General features: G+C 48.1%; 1 long non-coding RNA gene across 2 annotated transcripts; it reads left to right on the forward strand.

Moving 5' to 3' along the window:
* On the forward strand, positions 485 to 17,665 carry LOC102165848. Of its 2 annotated transcripts, none has more exons than XR_001309207.2 (3): positions 485 to 754; positions 12,721 to 12,840; positions 17,607 to 17,665. It is a non-coding gene; the product is annotated as an uncharacterized LOC102165848 (long non-coding RNA). The 2 variants fall into 2 exon arrangements; XR_001309208.2 differs by lacking the exon at positions 17,607 to 17,665 and adding an exon at positions 13,487 to 13,551.

The following is a 19,174-nucleotide window of genomic DNA, read 5'->3' on the forward strand; positions in this document are numbered from 1 at the left end:
CCACTAGTATCCAAGAGGACGCGAGTTCGATCCTTGGCCTTGCTCAGTGGGCTAAGGATGCGGTGTTGCCATGACTTGTGGTGTAGGTTGCAAAGGTGGCTTGTATCTGGCGTTGCTGTGGCCAGCAGTTACAACTCCCATTAGACCCCTAGCCTGGGAACTTTCATATGTGGCGGGTGCAGCCCCCGCCCCCCCATTAAAGACACCAAGAAAAGAAAAAAAAAAAAAAAAAAAAGACTCATAGGCAGTGATGTTTGTCGCATGGGATTTCATTCCACAGAGAATAAAAATCTTTCAGGGGAAGACGACAATGTAGTTAAGGTGGGCCGAGATAGGCCCACCTAAGGGAGAATCCATACAAGCAGAAAATGTAGTTTCCAGGCAAGAGCACACCCAAGGTTCCGCCGGGCCAACCAACCACAGATGAAGTCGGGACGCTATCTCCGCCAGATGGGCGGGCTCTCGTCTCCCGAGGATACCTTCTCATCTCGCCAGAGGAGCGGACGCAGTGCGACTGCGCAGAGCTCACCACGCCCTATGCCTCCCAGAGGGCACCGCGCGGTGCTGGGCGTTCCTGTAGTGGGAGTTCTCGGTTGTAGGTTTCTCGCTCCTCCGAGTTTAACGCCGCCAGGATATTAGTAGCCACTTGCTCCTAAGTGCGTCTTAAGCACTTGTATGAGGACTTATGCTCAAGAAGGTTCCCCAGAAAGTCTTTGTATTTATGAGTTTGGGATGTAGTCGCTGATCTACGGAGGTGAGTAGAGGCCAGACGTGTCTTTTCATATTTAGGATTTTCATGCTGAATGATGGCTCGGAGGATCTGACAGACATTTGATGTGTCAGGGAAAACTGTCGGGCATTTGTTTCACCTGTAACCTCCAGCCATATTGACAGTAGAAGCGTGGGAAGGGAACGAGCTTTATCAAACCCTGTTTTGACTTGCTCATTCCAATTAACTGTATTCAGGGTTCACTTAAAGTCAGACAGGTTGCCCCACCTCGTGTTGCAGAAGACGTGGATATTCTGGGTCTTCCGGTACTAAAGGATGTTGTTACAGTTAGTAAAACCACTTGAAAAACTTTGCTCCGACTTCAGAAAGTGTTACCAAACCCAGATTTGGCTGCTTGCCTCTCATAAGCCAGTCATTGGAGAGGCAAGTATCAGTAGAAAAGAAAGTTACTGTATACAGCCAGCGATCTAGGGAGATGGTGGACTCGTGTCCATAGGCCAGCGCCAAAGATTCTGCTCAGCTGTGACAGTTTTTAAAGGGAAAAATGGAGAGGCGGGAAGTTAGGATCAGTGTCATTCTCCGTTGTGTGTAGACTGGCTGGCTGATTCTCTTCAGTTGTTATCTTGCCTGAATGGTGTGCCCGCAGGATTTCTTAGGGGAGCTATTGAGGGTAGAGAACTAGTGTTATTTTTTTCTTTTTTTAATGGCGACACCTGCTGCATATGGACGTTCCTGGGCCAGGGATTGAATCTGAGCTGCAGCTGCAACCTATGCGGCACCTGTGGCAATACTGGATGCGTTAACCCACTGTGCTGGGCCAGGGATGGAACCTCTACCTCCACAGTGACCTGAGATGCTGCAGTCGGACTCTTAATGCACTGCACCACGGTGGAAACTCCTAGTGTTACTTCTTTTATCTAGGAAAAGAATCAAAAGGTTTGACAAGGTGTGTGTGGTGTCATTCAGGATATCTTAAGTCAGGAGTTCAATTGCTTATTCCCTGTAATTAGGTTCTTCTAAGGTTAGAGGGGAACAGAAATGGGCAAACAGGAAAGGGGGCAAAGGGCTGCTTCTGGAGGATTTTTCTAAAGAGAAGTCCTGCCTCATGTGTACCAATGACATGTGCAGCAGTGTTCACCATAGCAAAACACCTGGATACAGTTGTCAGAAATCCAGACTGCACAGTAAAACAAAGCAGAAAGATAAGTTTATTGCAAGAATTTCAGCCTGGAAGCTGGGGAAACTTAAGGATACTAGAGCAATGAGTTCCAATTGCTTACAAACTAAAGGATTCTTATGGGGTAAATGCAAAAGTTACTTGATTTTTTTCAGCTGGTCGGCTGCCTAATTGTTGTCTTCCCTCTTTGAATCAGGGTGGCTGAATGATGAGAACAAGAAGTCCAGAGATGGCATGAGCAGACTTGAAGTTTGAGGATTAGCTGGCATCCTCTACTGATTTATGAGAACTGTAAATTGTGGCAACTTGGTTTGATAAGATTGTTTTGTTTGCTTTAACACACCTGTTTTGGCCACTTGCATTTTGCCCCTGACATAAGTGACTCCATTTTAGTTTTGGTTCTACACAGTCCAGGAAAGAGAATGGATAATTGGGCTTTTCCATACACTGGACATTATCCTCAGCCCAGTAATCATCCCTTCTGGGGTCACGGTGAGGGAATCAGAGAAGCGTCACGATTTATGTTGCAGAATTCCCCCTTTCCAAGATTGAGGCACTCTCTAGGCTCTTGGTGTGATTGAGTACCAGTTATCCAGGTGGAAACCAGCTCGCTAATGCATCCCAGGTAATTTGCCAACATGTTGGCTGTTGCCTCAGTTCTGCAGAGGATCCTTTTTCTACACGTGACCCTTTCAAACCAGTTCTGGAAATAATCACCTCCGCTCCCACCATCTTTAGATAAAATTAATGAAATCCATTTAGCTTTAATATTAACTCTGCCAACAAAATTTCCTTCTGTAGATTTTAGTCACTAGTCTATTCAACATATAAAAGTTTACAGATATGTGAGCTTTTTTAAAAATTGAGATATAATTGACATAATATTATATTAGTTTCAGGTGTACAGTATGATTCTGTATCTTAATATATTGTACAATGATCACAGTATGTCCAGTTAACATCCATCACTGTACACAGTTAAACATTTTTCTTTGTCTTTTGTCCTTTTAGGGCCGCACTCATGGCAGGGCTGCACTCATGGCATATGGAGGTTCCCAGGCTAGGGGTCTAATCGGAGCTACAGCTGCCAGCCTACACCAGACCCACAACAATGCCAGATCCGAGCCAAATCTGTGACTTACACCACAGCTCATGGCAAGGCCAGATCCTTAACCCACTGAGTGAGGCCAGGGACCGAACCCGCAACCCCGTGGTCCCTAGTTGGATTCATTTCCACTGAGCCACAACGGGAACTCCCACAGTTACAGTTTTTTTCTTATGAAAATTTTAAGATCTATCCTCTTAGCAACTTTCAAATATAAATACAATATTAATTATACTCACCACGCTGTACATGACATGACCATTATTAACTTATTTTGTAACTGTAAGTTTGTACCTTTTGAGTACTTTCATCGATTTTGCTCATTCTCTAGTCACCCACTTCTGGCAACTACAAGTCTTTTCTCTGTACCTATGAGTTTGGTTTTTTTAGGGGGGATTAGATTCCACATAAGTGACATCATGCAGTATCTATCTTTCTCTGACTTATCTCTCTCTCTGTTTTGTTTTTTTTTTTTGTTTTTCTTTTTGGGGGGGCATCCCATGGCATCTATAGATCAGATCTGAGCCACAGTTGTGACCTACACCACAGCTGCGGCAACCCCAGATCCTTTAACCCACTGTGCTGGCTGGAGATGGAAGCTGTGTCCTGGAGCTGAAGAGATACCACTGATCTCATTCCACCACAGTGGGAACTCCTCCATCTTTTTGTGGCTGGATAATACTCCATTGTATATATATATATTTTTGTCTTTTTGCCATTTCTTGGGCCGCTCCCGTGGCATATAGAGATTCCCAGGCTAGCAGTCGAATCAGAGCTGTACTCTCTGGCCTACGCCAGAGCCACAGCAACGCGGGATCCGAGCCGCGTCTGCAACCTACACCACAGCTCACGGCAACGCCGGATCCTTAACCCACTGAGCAAGGCCAGGGATCGAACCCTCAACCTCATGCTTCCTAGTCGGATTCAGTAACCACTGAGCCACGGCAGGAACTCCCGGTATATGAAATTTTTTAATCCATTCTTCCACATGGACACTTAAGTTGCTTTCATGTCTTGGCTGTTATAAATAATACTGCAATGAAAATGGTGGTACATATCCTTTTGAGTTAATGGTTTTTTTTGTTTGCTTCAGATAAATACCCTGAAGTGGGATTGCTGAATCGAGATTTTGTTTTTGTGGTGGAAGTGTAGGCTCAGGTGGGTCCCATATGAAATGAGCACCTGCTCAGCCATGTGATCATTTATGGATAAAGGGTCTCGGGAGAGTATGTGTCCTCCGTCTCGGCCTTGTATACATGGAGGTGAGACACATCTCTCTCTAAATATGAGAAAAGACAATGGGAAAACTGCTCAAGTTGGTGTGAGGTGTGAATCAGCCAAAAGGCCTGGAGCAACATAGAGACTCACAAGGGTCTGTTTGCCAGACTAGAATCTTTTTTATTTTTTTTTGTCTTTTCTAGGGCCGCATCCGCAGCATATGGAGGTTCCCAGGCTAGGGGTTGAATTGGAGCTGTTGCCTACACCACAGCCACAGCAACACAGGATCCGAGCCGAGTCTACGACCTACACCACAGCTCATGGCAATACCGGATCCTTAACCCACTGAGCGAGGCCAGGGATTGAACCCACAACCTCATGGTTCCTAATCAGATTCGTTAACCACTGCACCACGACGGGAACTCCCAGACTAGAATCTTAAATGGTGTTGCTTGAGGAGACCATTGAGTCTCTCGATTAAACCAGCTATTTGGGATCTATAGGAACATGGGAGTTCTATTGAACGCCTTTTCCAAGAGCCCAGCGTTGTGTATTTTGAAACGTGTGTCTTGATTACTCTCAGTTGTGTCTGTAATGCCAAAGGAAATGAAGAGTGTTGTGCAAGGCCTTCATTGTGGCCTTTTGTAGAGGCATGAGTGATTTTTTTTTTTATTCAGTCAATTTGATTTATTGTTGTACGACCATTGTCATAACCTGATTTTAGAACATTTCCGTCCTAAACCACCCCCAACCCATCCCTCCCCCCCAAACCTGTGTCCTTTAGCATCCGTAAGTTTTTCAAAGTCTGTAAGTTGGTTTCTGTTCTGCAAAGAAGTTCATTATTTTTATTTTTTGTTTAATTTTTTATTATATAATGATTTTTATTTTTCTCATTATAACTGGTTTACAGTGTTCTGTCAATTTTCTACTGTACAGGATGGTGACCCAGTTACACATACAGGTATAGATTCTTTTTTCTCACATGATCAGGCTCCATCATAAGTGACTAGACATAGTTCCCAGTGCTACACAGCAGGATCTCATTGCCAATCCATTCCAAAGGCAATAGTCTGCATCTGTTAACCCCAAGTTCCCACATTATTATTTTTTTTAGATTCCATCTATAAGTGGTAGCATATGACATTTGTGTCTTATTAACTTCACTTAGCATGATAACTTCTAGGTCCATCCATGTTGCTGCAAATGCCATTATGTCATTCCTTTTTATGGCTAATATCCCATTGTGTATATGTACCACATCTTTGTTTTTGATTTGCTTTTTAAGGCTGCACCCGCAGCATATGGAGGTTCCCAGGCTAGGGCTTGAATCGGAGGTGTAGCCGCTGGCCTACACCACAGCCACAGCAACGCTGGGTCCTTAACCCACTGAGCAAGGCCGGGGATCAAACCTGCATCCTCATGGATCCTAGTCGGGTTTGTTAACTACTCAGCCACAAAGGGAACTCCTGTACCACATCTTTTCCCACTCCTCTGTCAGGAGGCATTTAGGTTGCTTCCATGTCTTGGCTATTACACATAGTGCTGCAATGAACGTTGGGGTATATGTATCTCTTTGAGTCATGGATTTCTCTGGATAGCTGCCTTCTGAGTGGGACTGCTGGGTCATATGGTAATTCTGTTTTTAAATTTTTTGAGGAATCGCCACACTGTTTTCCATAGTGGTTGCACCAATGTACATTCCTACCAACAGTGTAAGAGGGTTCCCTTTTCTCCACACCCTTTCCAGGATTTAGTGTTTGTAGACTTTTTGATGATGGCCAGTCTGGCTGGCGTAAGGTGGTGTCTCATCGTAGTTTTGATGTACACTTCTCTAATAATGAGTGATGTTGAACATCTTTTCATGTGTTTTTTGGCCATCAGTATGTCGTCTTTGGAGAATTGTTTAGATCTTCTGCCCATTTTTTGATGAGGTTTTTTTTTTTTATATCGAACTGCAGGAGGTGTTTATATATTTTGGAGATGAATCCCTTGTCAGTTGCTTCATTTGCAAATCAGAAAAATATATATGTGGGTGTGTATATACATATACATACATGTATGTGACATGTTTGGGTGGTGAAAGAGAGAGGAAAAAGAGAAGAAAGTAAGTGGAGAAAAAGATAAACAGTTGTTAAATTTGGAAATAGTGTTGACAGGTGCCTTTTTGAAATTTTTGCAGCTTTTCTGTAAGTTGGAAATTATGTCACGATTCCAAAATACAAGAATTGTTTCATGTGTTTCATTGCTTAAGAAGAAATGCAATTTGGACGTCCCATGTGGCTCCCAGCATAACTACTTGGCGTTGCTTCTACAGTGGCTGTGGCTCAACCCCTGGCTGGGGAACTTCCATATGCTGCGCGTGGGGCCACTTGTTTTGCGCCCCCGCTCGCCTCCTGGGCACGGCCCTGGTCCTTTGGCCTGGCTTGCCTGCTTAAAAAAAAAAAAAAAAAGAAAGAAATTTATCATATGATCAACTTGGATCATATGATTTTATACAATTTCAACCTTTCTTTTTTTTTTTTTTTTTTTTTTTTTGCTATTTCTTGGGCCGCTCCCGAGGCATATGGAGATTCCCAGTCTAGGGGTTGAATTGGAGCTGCAGCCACCGGCCTACACCAGAGCCACAGCAACACTGGATCCGAGCCGTGTCTGCGACCTACACCACAGCTCACGGCAACGCCGGATCGTTAACCCACTGAGCAAGGGCAGGGACCGAACCCACAACCTCATGATTCCTAGTCAGATTCCTTTCTGCTGCGCCACAACGGGAACTCTGGGGATCCCCTTTAAATGTCGCAAATGTGTAAGTAACACTATTGCACGTTAAGTGTGGTAACATCTCTCCCTTTATCTTTTTTTTTTTTTTTTTTTTTTTTTTTTTGCCTTTTTGGGCTGCACTCGCAGTTTATGGAGGTGCCCAGGCTAGAAATCATAGGTCAAATCATAACTATAGCTGCCGGCCTACACCACAGCAGCAGCAATGCTGGATCCTTAACCCACTGAGTAAGGCCAGGGATCAAACCCGCAACCTCAGGGTTCCTAGTCGGATTCGTTTCCGCTGTGCCACGGCGGGAACTCCTCCCTTTATCCTTGTTAATATGGATCTAACAATGGTCATGTTTCTATTGAAACAAAGATTCCTTGATCTGGACTTCCCTCTGTGGTGCTGCAGATGAAGGATGTGACATTGTCTCTGTGTGGCTCAGGTCACTGCTGAGGCACAGGTTTGATCCCCGGCCGGGGAACTTCCACATGCCCTGGGCCTGGTGAAAATATATCAAAAGGAGCAGCGCTTCTGGAAGACACCTCCCTCATTTGTCTTCATAACTTTTGTTTGTTCACTGCACACAAAATGAGGCCCACAGATGTGCTTCTCAACCAGCTGGCCTTTGCCACCTCCACGGGGGTTTTCTCCAGAAGTATCCTGCAGACAGTGGCCGTTTGGGGATGGAGGTATTTCCTGAATGACAGTGGATATAAGCGTGTCTGCTATTGTCACAGGGTAGGCAGAGGAGGTAGCCTTGGCACCGCTTGCCCCAAGTGTTTGCTCTGTGCCCGCGTCTTTGTAAAGCTGACTCTTGTCACAGAGAGGTCGGTGCCATTGAAGAAAAGTTTTAAGGATACTCGCAGTTCCCCTGGAAATGAGGCGTGACACACCCGGAGGACGAACCCAGGGACCAGGAAGCTGAGAGAGAAGGGAGAATTGGAGGAACTGACTGTGCCTTGATGACCAAGGTGCCGGGGGCACGAGGCGGGGAGGAGGCTTGTCTGGCAGGAAGTACACGCACCTGCAGTTTGTGGTGAGGCAAGGGATGCGGCTGCGGGAAGATGCAAACAGCGTGGCTGTTAGTTTGGCCCTGTGATTAACTGATGCCAGATAAATGCAAAAACTGAGAAACACAGGTTTCCCACCCCTTGATCCTGGCCCCACCTTGTCCTGATGGGGGGAGCTCTGGGTTAGATCCCTGGAGGATGTTGGCCTCTGCTGTTTTTTGGTTGGATCCTGCGTCTCTTAACAAACACATTTGTGTCTGTTAAACCACAAAGACTTCAGTGTGGCAGTAAATTACGGGTACTGCCTTCACTCTGTCCAGAGAGGTCTCCGTGTGGTGTCGAGATAGCCGCAGGGGACTTCGCGTGTGCTAGGGCCTCACAGTCTGGGCCGGGAGCGCCTGGGCCGGGAGCGCCGTCATCCTCACCCCGGACAAGCTGTAAATCCAGAGTGTTTGCAGCAGCCGCCTTCCCCTCAGGCCGGCCCAGAGCCCCGTGCCCCGTCTGGATCCTGCTGGGCCCCGTCTCCTCGTCTTCACGCTCTCCTGCCTTGCCTGCTTGGAGGGCTGGGCTTGTCATTACAGGGCAGTGGACACCTCTCCGTGGCTTCGTGCTCCCCAGCATTCGGGCCCTTTGTGTTCATTCTCAGGGATGTTGGTGTCTGTCTCGCTTTGCCTGCTTGGCGAGGAGAACGTAGTTTTCTAAGCGGGTTACACAGTGTGAGTCTTCTCTGCAGGGACACTCAGTCACTCTGTTATGTGTCAACCTTCAAGACTAAGACCTTGGCTCAGAATCTGCGATTCTCTGTAGAACTGGGGTACTTAAATCCCATGGTAGGTCTGCTCATGAACACTGTGTGTGGAATTACACAGCAATTTCTCACATCTTTGGTTGAGAAGCTAACGAAATTCTGAAAAAGAATAGTGGAGGAAAATCTAAGAATTGGGGGATTTGGAGGAAGTTTCTCACTTTGGGTCTTACTGAGATGGCTAGAGATTTTGGATGTATTTTCAAAGCATAATGGTACTCACTTGGCAGAAGGAAAATCACCAAAAAATTCCCATGGTAGGCAGGTAGACCGTGTGTTGTCAGTGAACTAGGAGAAACCCTCTGTGTTTGTAGCACAGAGAGATGAGGTGAGCGGCAAGACGGAAACTGGAACGGAAGGTGATGGTGGGTTCTGAGCACATGCATCAGACAGGCGACAAATTCTAACTTTGTCTCAAGAAAACTGACTGGTAAAGGGATCCAATTAGGTGGGTAAAAAAACCATGACTTCACACTATGCACCATTAAACATTCAATTGATGTAAGTTGTTTTATTAAAATATACAACTCATTAAAAAAATGTAGTATACATTTTTTTAGGGCCGTCCCTAAGGTATATGGAGGTTCCCAGGCTAGGGGTTGAATCAGAGCTACAGCTGCCGGCCTACACTACAGCCGCACAGGATCTGAACCACGTCTTCGACCTACACCCCAGCTCAGGGCAACACCAGATCCTTAACCCACCAAGTGAGGCCAGGGATCGAACCTGCAACCTCATGGTTCCTAGTCTGATTCGTTTCTGCTGCACCACGATGGGAACTCCCAAGAGTGCATTTTCAACATCTAAAGATTGGCATTAGGAATTCCCATTGTGGCTCAGCAGAAAAGAACCCAACCAGTATCCATGAGGATGCGGGTTCAATCCCTGGCTGTGCTCGGTGGGTTAGCATCCTGCATCGCTGCTTGCTGCATGTACACTGCAGATGCGGTTTGGATCTTGAGTGACTGTGGCTGTGGCACAGGCCAGCAGCTGTAGCTCCAATTAGACCCCTAGCCTGAAAACTTCCATATGTCGCAGGTGTGGCCCTAAAGAATAAATAGATAACAAACATTTTAAAGATGAGAACAAAATGGAGACGGGCGTTAAATACTTAACATACACTGTGTTGCAGGTGATGGCATCCACCCTTCATCCAGTTAGTCCCCAGTCGGGGGCCCAGGCCCTGACGGAAGGAGGGTTATAACTGACGGAACAGGCCTGGACCATGAACTGCTCTCCAGCAGGAGAGTCCCCGGACTCCAGGGCACTCACCTTACTACCAGTGTCTCAGTGGTCCTTTCGAGGAGTGATGACATGTGTCGCTCGGGTCAAGGCCAGATGCCGCCTACAGAGGCAGCAGGAGATAAACGGCCCCCATGTGCTGCCTCCGTGGGGGATCTGAGGAGGAGTATTTTCTGGCCCTAAATTGCTGTCATTGCTCAGTAGCCCCTCTCTGGGAAGTGCAGACACAAGGCGACATAACCCCAATCAGGACGACGCGGGCTCGGAACCCGATGCTCTTACTCCCAGAGGAGACCGAATGATGAGTTCCTGTGTGAAGTGCAAAGAGGAGGTTGCTCGGGAAGAGCTCATAGGACCCGCCTCAGTCATTCCGCATAATCTGGGGCATCATCTCTGTTCCAGGGGTGAAGAGAGGCGCCCTCTCCCAGACCCCGCAGAGGGGACAAAAGGGGAAAGGTATGCAGATGGCATCAGGGCCGGGGACCGAGGTCGAGGCTCCCTGGTCGCTGAGGAGGTTGGGTTTTCTGGCTGAAAACAGCGGGAGGGCAGCTGGCAGGATGTTTTGACCTCCAGCTTCTGGGAGAGGATCGCGGGAACCGCTGGGGACGCCCGCCCGGGGGGAGGACTCCGGCAGCGCCTGCGCCAGCGGTCCCGGGGCCTGGCTGAGGGCCAAGTGCCGCCCCGGCGGCGGCGGGATGGGTGCGTCCTTCTGGGGCCTGCGGCCTGGATGGTCAGAGGATGGCCCAGCAGGGCGTCTGTTCCGTTTTCTGCTCCCTCAGTTGCAGTTGCGCATGTCTTGTAAATTTCCTACGTGCATTGCCTCAGAGAGGACTCCGGTCACGGGGAGCGAGGAGCAATCAGACTGTCGCTGGTGGTAGAGAAGGCAGGTTCCCGCTTCCTCTTGGAGTTTGTGTTTTGTTTGTTGGACAGACAGACGTCAGTACTAACCACACCTGGGCTCGTGCGGCCCTCGCGCGGGAACAGCTTCAGAAGTGCTTGCGCTCTGGGCAGGATTCCGGGGTGCCGCTGAGGGCCCGCTCGCCTGTGCGAGGTGCCAGGGGGCAGAAGTTCTTGGCTGGACCAAACTTTCCTCTGAACCTTCTCTCAGGCCAGCTGCGGATTTCCTGATAAAACCTAGGTGGTTTCACAGGGACTCTGCTAAGGACGCTTGGCAAGAACCAGCGCCCCGTCTCCGCGTCGGATCAGGGGACCTCAGCCTCCACCAGTTCTGGGGCGGTGGCCCCTCACGCTGGCCTGGCTTCGGCGAGAATCCCCTTAGGTCCTCGGAGCTAGACTCCCCCTTACCTCCGATGTTTCTTCTTAGTAATATTTCCATCTCTTGACCCCAGCTTGCCCCTTGGCTCTAAGTTCCCACTTGCCTGTGCAGCATTAATGTAGTATAATCTCACCCCCACTGCACCCCAGATACTGCCTCGTTTTGGTTTTTGTTTTTTTCCCCAAATCCCCCCCCCCCTTTAGGGCAGTGCCTGTGGCATATGCATGTTCCCAGGCTAGGGGTTGAATTGGAGCTGCAGCTGCTGGCTTATGCCACAGCCACAGCCATGCCAGATCTGAGCTGCACCTGTGACCTACACCACAGCTCCTGGCAACGCAGGATCCTCAACCCACTGAGCGAGTCCAGGGATCGAACCTGCATCCTCATGGATACTAGTTGGGTTCATTACTGCTGGGCCACAACAGGAGCTCCCCAAAATACACTTTTGCTTTCAGGCAAGACCTCTAATAGACCAGTATTCACTCACGGAAAGACCCTTGAAGAGGATTTTTTATTTTATGAAAGAAAAAGTGTTCATGGAGTTCCCGTTGTGGCGCAATGGTTAAGGAATCCGACTAGGAACCATGAGGTTGCGGGTTCGGTCCCTGCCCTTGCTCAGTGGGTTAAGGATCCGGCGTTGCCGTGAGCTGTGGTGTAGGTTGCAGACGCGGCTCGGATCCTGCGTTGCTGTGGCTCTGGTGTAGGCCGGTGGCTACAGCTCCAATTCAACTCCTAGCCTGGGAACCTCCATATGCCGCGGGAGCGGCCCAAGAAATAGCAACAACAACAACAACAACAACAAAAGACAAAAGACAAAAAGACAAAAAAAAAAAAAAAAAGAAAAGAAAAAGTGTTCAATGTTTGTCCTTCAGCCAATCATTATAGAAGCAGCAAGCACCCCGGCAGCCAGTTCAGCTCACCAGTTTTCCCAGGAATGCTCTACTTCCTGAAAGAAAGGAACACCCCGGGAGTTCCTGTCGTAGCTCAATGGTTAATGAATCTGAGTAGTATCCATGAGGATGCTGGTTCGATCCCTGGCCTTGATCAGTGGATTAAGGATCTGGCATTGCTGTGAGCTGTGGTGTAGGTCACAGACATGGCTCAGATCCCTCGTTGCTGTGGTGTAGGTCACAGACATGGCTCAGATCCCTCGTTGCTGTGGCTGTGGTGTAGGCCAGCAGCTGCAGCTCTGATTTGACTCCTAGCCTGGGAACCTCCATATGTCACAGGGGTGACCCTAAAAAGACCAAAAAAAAAAAAGAAAGAAAGAAAACACCCGTATTCTCTCATGGTGATCCTGTACCTGGTGTGCTAACTCACCCACGTGAATACGGGCTTCCCTTACCATGATTTAGGAAATACCATTAAACTTTTTTTTTTTTTTTTTTAACAGTGATCAGGCATTTAAATGAGACCAGACATCAAGTTTTTGCTTTTACCAGCCTCCTGAATGCTTACGTGCGGGCCAGATGCTCTCTGCTCACAGACAGCAAGCGGAGCTTGATCTTGAAAGGTATCTGTTTTTAGTTTGTGAAATGGGGATATGGTCGTTCGAGGGAAACTTACTAAGTTTCATCACCTCAGGCACCTTTTCTCTTTGGAGATGACCATCGCCATTCTTTTGTGAGTACATAGAATGTGGCTGCTAAACTTGAAGCCCATTAAGAACAGCCAGGCCAGGAGTTCCCGTGTTGCCGTGAGCTATGGTGTAGGCTGGCAGCTACAGCTCCGATTAGACCCCTAGCCTGGGAACCTCCATATGCCGCGGGAGCAGCCCAAGAAATGGCAAAAAAACAAATAAAAGAAAACAAAACAAAAAAACCCCAGCCAGGCCAGAGTTCCTGATGTGGCACAGTGGGTTAAGGACGTGCCTACAGTGGCTCAGGTTGCTGCAGAGGCTCAGTTGAATCCCTGGCCTGGTGCAGTGGGTTACAGGATCTGGTGTTGCTACAGCTGTGGCTCGAATTCAGTCCCTGGTCCAAGAACTTCCATATGCTGTGGATGCAACCATAAAAACCAAACTACAAAAAAACCCAACCAACCAAAGAAAAAAAGACAAAACAATAGGCCAGGCCTTTGGGCAAATGCAGGATCACAGTGAAACTGAAAACACTTTTTTCTTTCTTTTTTTTTTTTTTTTTCGTCTTCTGTCTTTTTAGGGCCACACCCACTGTAGCCGCTGGCCTACACCCCAGCTCACGGCAACGCCGGATCCTTAACTCACTGAGGAAGGCCAGGGATGGAACCCATAACCTCATGGTTCCTAGTTGGATTCTTTAACCACTGCGCCATGACGGAACTCCTGGGAACACTGCTGACTTGAACCCAGCCAGAACCCAGATTGGGACTTGAACCCACAGGCTTTTTAACTAGAATCACCCACCTGGTCTCTGGCCTTACTGAGGTTCAGGGTTTTGTGTCTCTGCCTAGAAGGAGTTCAGTGAACGACAAAGTGAAAGGCAAGAAATAAATGTTAAGATAGGACGCTTGTTGAGGATACAAGCAGGCAGGGATACAAGCTCTGCCCAGGGATCCACTGGGCTGTATTTTACAATCCAAGGCAAGTGGGGAGGGGGGACGACTGCCTTCTCCTCGATCTTTGAGTAGAAGTCAGGCTGGCACTGTTCGCTGCTGCTTCATATCCCGGAAGAGTATTTGACCCTATGAGGTTAAAGCAGGACTCTCAAGGTGCTTCTCGCATCAGAAGGGTGGAAGTGTGTGCTAACTATGTTGAGTCATCTCAGGTTTCAGTAAAATGAAGATCTCCTATTTCGGAAGATCTTCTTTCCCTTATCATTCCTATCCTTGGTCCTAAGGGTCATTATCTTGCTGAACTTGAATGCAGGCTTTTCGTTTTATCTTTCACTCAATGACCTGAGGCATATCTCTTGCTTTGATTATGGTCAGGCACGCCTGCTTCATTCCAGGATGTTCAATGGCTTTCCTGAGCGAGCATTAACTTGCAGTGCTCTCCTGGGGTCCCCTAGGTTTTCCTCTCCATCCATGGCCCGCTATGGGGACTTCGAGAGCTGCTTATGTAACTGCCCTGCTCCATCCCTGTCCATTCCAATCCAATAGGATTGACTCACCAGGCAGGTGGTGAGGCTGTTTCAGCAATTGCCGCAGGAGTTGACATGCTGTCTCTGGGACCCAGGATCATGCCCTGATTAAAAGAAACTCAGGGAGTTCCCTTGTGGCTCAGCGGGTTAAGAACCCAACTAGTATCCATGAGGACACAGTTTCGATCCCTGGCCTTGCTCTGTGGGTAAAGGATTTGGTGTTGCCACGAGCTGTGGTATAGGTCCCAAATATGGCTGGGTTCCCACATTGCTGTGATTGTTAGGCCGGCAGCTGTAGATCCAATTTGACCCCTCACCTGGGAACTTCCATATGCCACAGCTATGGCCCTAAAAAGCAAAAAAAGAAACAGAAAACCAGCCTTGTCCCGATGCTGAGCATTATTTCTCAATCTTCTCAGTAACGACAGGTGAAACTAATGATTTCACAAATTAGTTTATACCCAGTGCGTCCTTTATGCCAGATGTTGTTCTAGGTGTTGGGGTTACAGTGTAAATTAGACAGGTAGGGCCCTTATTCTCACAGAGCTTATGTTCAGGAAGGGGAGAGAAACAGTGTACAAGTTGTCAACAGGAGCTTCCTAGTGGCACAGTGGGTTAGGGACCTGACATCACTGCAGTGGCTCGAGTTGCTGCTGTGGCTCAGGTCTGATCCCTGGCCGGAGAACTTCCACACGCTGCAGGCACAGCACTCCCCCCCGCCAAAAAAAAAAAAAAACAAGTTGTCAGCAAAAAACTGATCAGGAATTCCCATCATAGCTCAGTGGAAATGAATCTGACTAGCATCCATGAGGACACAGGTTCGACTCCTGGCCTTGCTCGGTGGGTTAAGAATCTGACATTGCCATGAGCTGTGGTGTAGGCTGATAGCTGTAGCTCCAATTCCATCCCCAGCCTGGGAACATCCATATGCCACAGGTGCAGACCTAAGAATGAAAAATAAATAATAATCAAAACAACGCAGTAAACAAGGCCAGGGATTGATCCTGCGTCCTCGTGGATACTGAGTCGGGTTCTTAACCGACTGAGCCACAGTGGGAACTCTCACAATTTTTTTCCTGTGGTTGATTTCTAGTTTCATGCCATTATGGTCAGAGAAGATGCCTAAAATCATTTTTATACCCACTGAGTGAGGCCAGGGATTGAACCTGCAACCTTGTGGTTCTAGTTGGATCCGTTAACTACTGAGCCACGACGGGAACTCCAATTTTTATACTGTTAACTTGGTTGAGTTTAGTTTCTGTGTTTTTTTTTTTTTTTTTTTTTTTTGTCTTTTTAGGGCTGCACCTGCAGCATATGAAGATACCCAGACTTACGGGTCGAATCAGAGCTATAGCTTCTGGCCTGCGCCACAACCATAGCAACGCAGGATCCAAGCCATATCTGTGACCTACACCACAGCTCACGGAAATACCTGATCCTTGAGTGGGGCCAGGGATTGAACCTGCGTCCTCATGGGTACTAGTCAGATTCATTGCCGCTGAGCCACTGTGGGAGCTCTGGTTGAGGTTAGTTTTGTTCTCCAGTTTGTGGTCATTCGTAGAAAGTGTTCCCTGTGCACTTGGAGAGGATTTATATTCTGGTTTTTCTGGATGTGATCTGAAAATAGCAATTCAGTGTAGCTGTTGTGTTGTTTCATTGAGGATTCCCTGTTGTCGTGCTGGTTTTCTGTCTAGAGAATCCAGTCATTGATGTGAGTGCGGTGTTGACGTCTCCTCCTATTATTGTGTTCCCATCAATTCCTCCGTTTGTGTCTGTTAGTATTTCTTTATGTATTTGGGTGTTCCTATATTAGGGGCATTTATATGGACGAGTATAATATTCTCATCTTTAATTGATTGTTTTATCATTAAACAGTGTCCCTAGTCTTTCTTTATGGCCTTTGTATTAAAGCCTTTTTGGTCTGATATGAGCATTGTGACGCCTCCTTTCCTGTCATTTCCATTCTCATGAAATACCTTTATCCATCCCCTCATTTCCCCCCCGTTTTTTTTTTTTTTTTGTCTTTTTAGGGCCGCACTCGTGGCATATGGAGGTTCCCAGGCTAGGAGTTGAATGCTGCTGGCCTACACCACAGCCACAGCAATGTGAGAGCTCAGCCACATCTCTGACCTACACCACAGCTCATGGCAACACTGGATCCCTGACCCACTGAGTGAGGCCAGGGATCAAACCCGCATCCTCATGGATACTAGTTGGACTCATTTCCACCATGCCACAACAGGAACTCCCTACATCTTCATGTTTATCCTTTTGCTGTTCCTTGTGTTTATATTGCTTTTACAAATAAAGTTCTTTTTTTTTTCCCCTTTTTGCTCGTTATAACTGGCTAGTTTTAGTGATTACTTCCAATTGTGATTTTCTCTATCCCGTATCTTCTTACTTCTTTCCTCTTTAGAGGAGACCTTTAGTATTTCTTTGAAAATGGGTTTAATATTGCTGGGTTTTTTTTTTTTTTTTTTTTTTGAGAAATTCTTTATTTCTCCTCCTAGTTTAAATGATAATCTTGCTAGGGAGAGTCTTCTAGGCTGCAGAATTTTCCCTTTTAGAACTTTGACTGTACCTTGCCACTCTGTTCTGGCCTGTGGTGTTTCTATAGAGAAATCCGCTGATAGCATTATGGCGGTTCCCTTATAATTAACTTTTTTTTTTTCTTGCTGCATTTAGAATCCTCTCCTTGTCTTTAATTTTGCTGTCTTTATTATGTCTTGGTGTAGGTCCGTTTGGGTTCAACCTGTATGGGCCTCTCTGTGCTTCCTATATCTCGGTATCTGTTTCCTTGAGATTTGAAAAGTTTTTAGCCGTAATTTCTTCAAATATACCTTCAATCTGCTTTTCTTTTTCTTCTTCTTCTTGAATGCCTCTTATGCATAGATAGGCCTGCTTTATCTATCCCGTAGGCCTCCTGTATTGCTTTCATGTTTTCTGTCTGCAGCCCTGCTTGGGTGATTTCTGTCATTTTACCTTCCAAGTCACTACCGTTCCTCTGGATTATTCATTCTGCTTTTTAATGCCTTTAAGTCAGCTTGCATTTCTGCAAATGAATTTTCTAGGCTTCTAATAGTTTCTAGATCTTTTCTAAAGTAATCTACATTACTGCTCCTATCTGCTCTTAATTCCTTCAGTATTTTCAGGTTTTTTTAATAAAGAGGAAGTACTCACGATTACAGTCCTCTTCTTTTTTTTTTTTTTCTTTGGCTAGGGGTCGAATCGGAGCTGTAGCCTTGCTGGCCTACACCAGCGCCACAGCAATGCAGGATCTGAGCCGCGTCTGCAACGTACACCACAGCTCACGGCAACGCCGGATCATTAACCCACTGAGCAAGGGCAGGGACCGAACCCGCAACCTCATGGTTCCTAGTTGGATTCGTTAACCACTGCGCCACGACGGGAACTCCAAATTCTCCTTTTGTTTTAGCTGGAAATGGTTCCTGTGCTTCTTCATTTTGCTTACATTTTTCTTACGTGAGTATGTGAGTTTAGGGAAAACAGTTATCTCCTGAAGTCTTGGAGAGCTACTTACATAGGAGCGCTCCTGGGTAGTTTTTGTTTGTCTGTGTGTTGTTTGTTTTTGCCTTGGGGGCTGCTTTTGGTTTGGATGATTGACGTCTCTGTCGTCAGTGTGTGCAGGCTGCCATCCTCCTGATGGGGGTGTTCCAGTGTGTGGCCGGCCCATGCTTCCAGGGAGATGGCGGCAGTGGGCAGGGCGTGTAGCCAGTGCCCGCATGCCGGGTCTTGGACAGTGTTGAGGGCCGGCGGGAAGGTGTGGGCAACGGGTGGCCCTCGGTTGCAGTGTCCTCCTTGGCAGCGCCCCTTAAGGTGACCAGGGCCGCAGGTGGTGCCTGTTCATGGTCCCCAGCTGCTGGCAGGGCCGTGCCTGCCTCTGGAGTCCGAGGTGGCCGGGGTGGTTGGTACCCGCCACCCAGAGGCAAGAGGCGCCCCGCCAACCCAGTGCCCAAGGATGTGCAGAGAGGGACCTTTCCCTGGCAGTCCTGCCCCTCCCGTCACCCTCTGGGCCGCGACACTCGGTTGCTCCGACCCGCAGCCCCGCGTGCGGTCTCCGCCCAGCCGGTGCGGGTGCCAGTCCCTGCCCCGCAGCGGACCTCCGAGGCCCGGGTCTGGGCCCCCAGCCCTGGCGCGGGCGTCTCAGGCTGCGGGGTCTGGGGCCGGCGGGACCCACGTCTGGGCCGCTCCTTCTGCTTCGCCTGCTCTTCGCGGCTCCTGAGCTGTTCTCCGAGGCTTCGCCGCTCGCCCTCCGTCCGGGCTGGTCGTCCCTGCCGAGAGGTGCCCTCCCTCCCGGGCGGAGGAGTGCGGCTCCCGCCCTGGTCCCCTCGCCGCTCTTGCCTTTGGTTCTGCCCAGTGGCCGGAGGCCTCTCGCCCTTTCTGGCGGTCTGAGGTCGGGTTCAGATGCTCTCTGGGACCTTTGCACGTGGGTTTCTCCGACGTGTTCATGGGAGGAGGTGGGCACCGCCCCCTCCTTACGCCCTCGCCCGGCGATAGTCTTTCCTTGTAAGTAATGGTTTTGGTTTTTCCGCCCTCAGTGCTGTACCTCCTATTTTCTAATTTTTGATGTATTGAGTGACATTTTACCATCTATTATCACCATTTTATTTATTTTTGCTTTTTAGGGCTGCATTGGCAGCATATGGTAGGTTCCCAGACTAGGGTCCAATCGGAGCTGCAGCTACTGGCCGACACCACAGCCACAGCCACATCCACTCTGGATCTGAGCTGCATCTGCAGCCTATACCGCAGCTCACGATGCCAAAT

The sequence above is a fragment of the Sus scrofa genome, chromosome 6 (genome assembly GCF_000003025.6).
Source record: "Sus scrofa isolate TJ Tabasco breed Duroc chromosome 6, Sscrofa11.1, whole genome shotgun sequence".
In the NCBI taxonomy this organism is placed as follows: Eukaryota; Metazoa; Chordata; class Mammalia; order Artiodactyla; family Suidae; genus Sus; species Sus scrofa.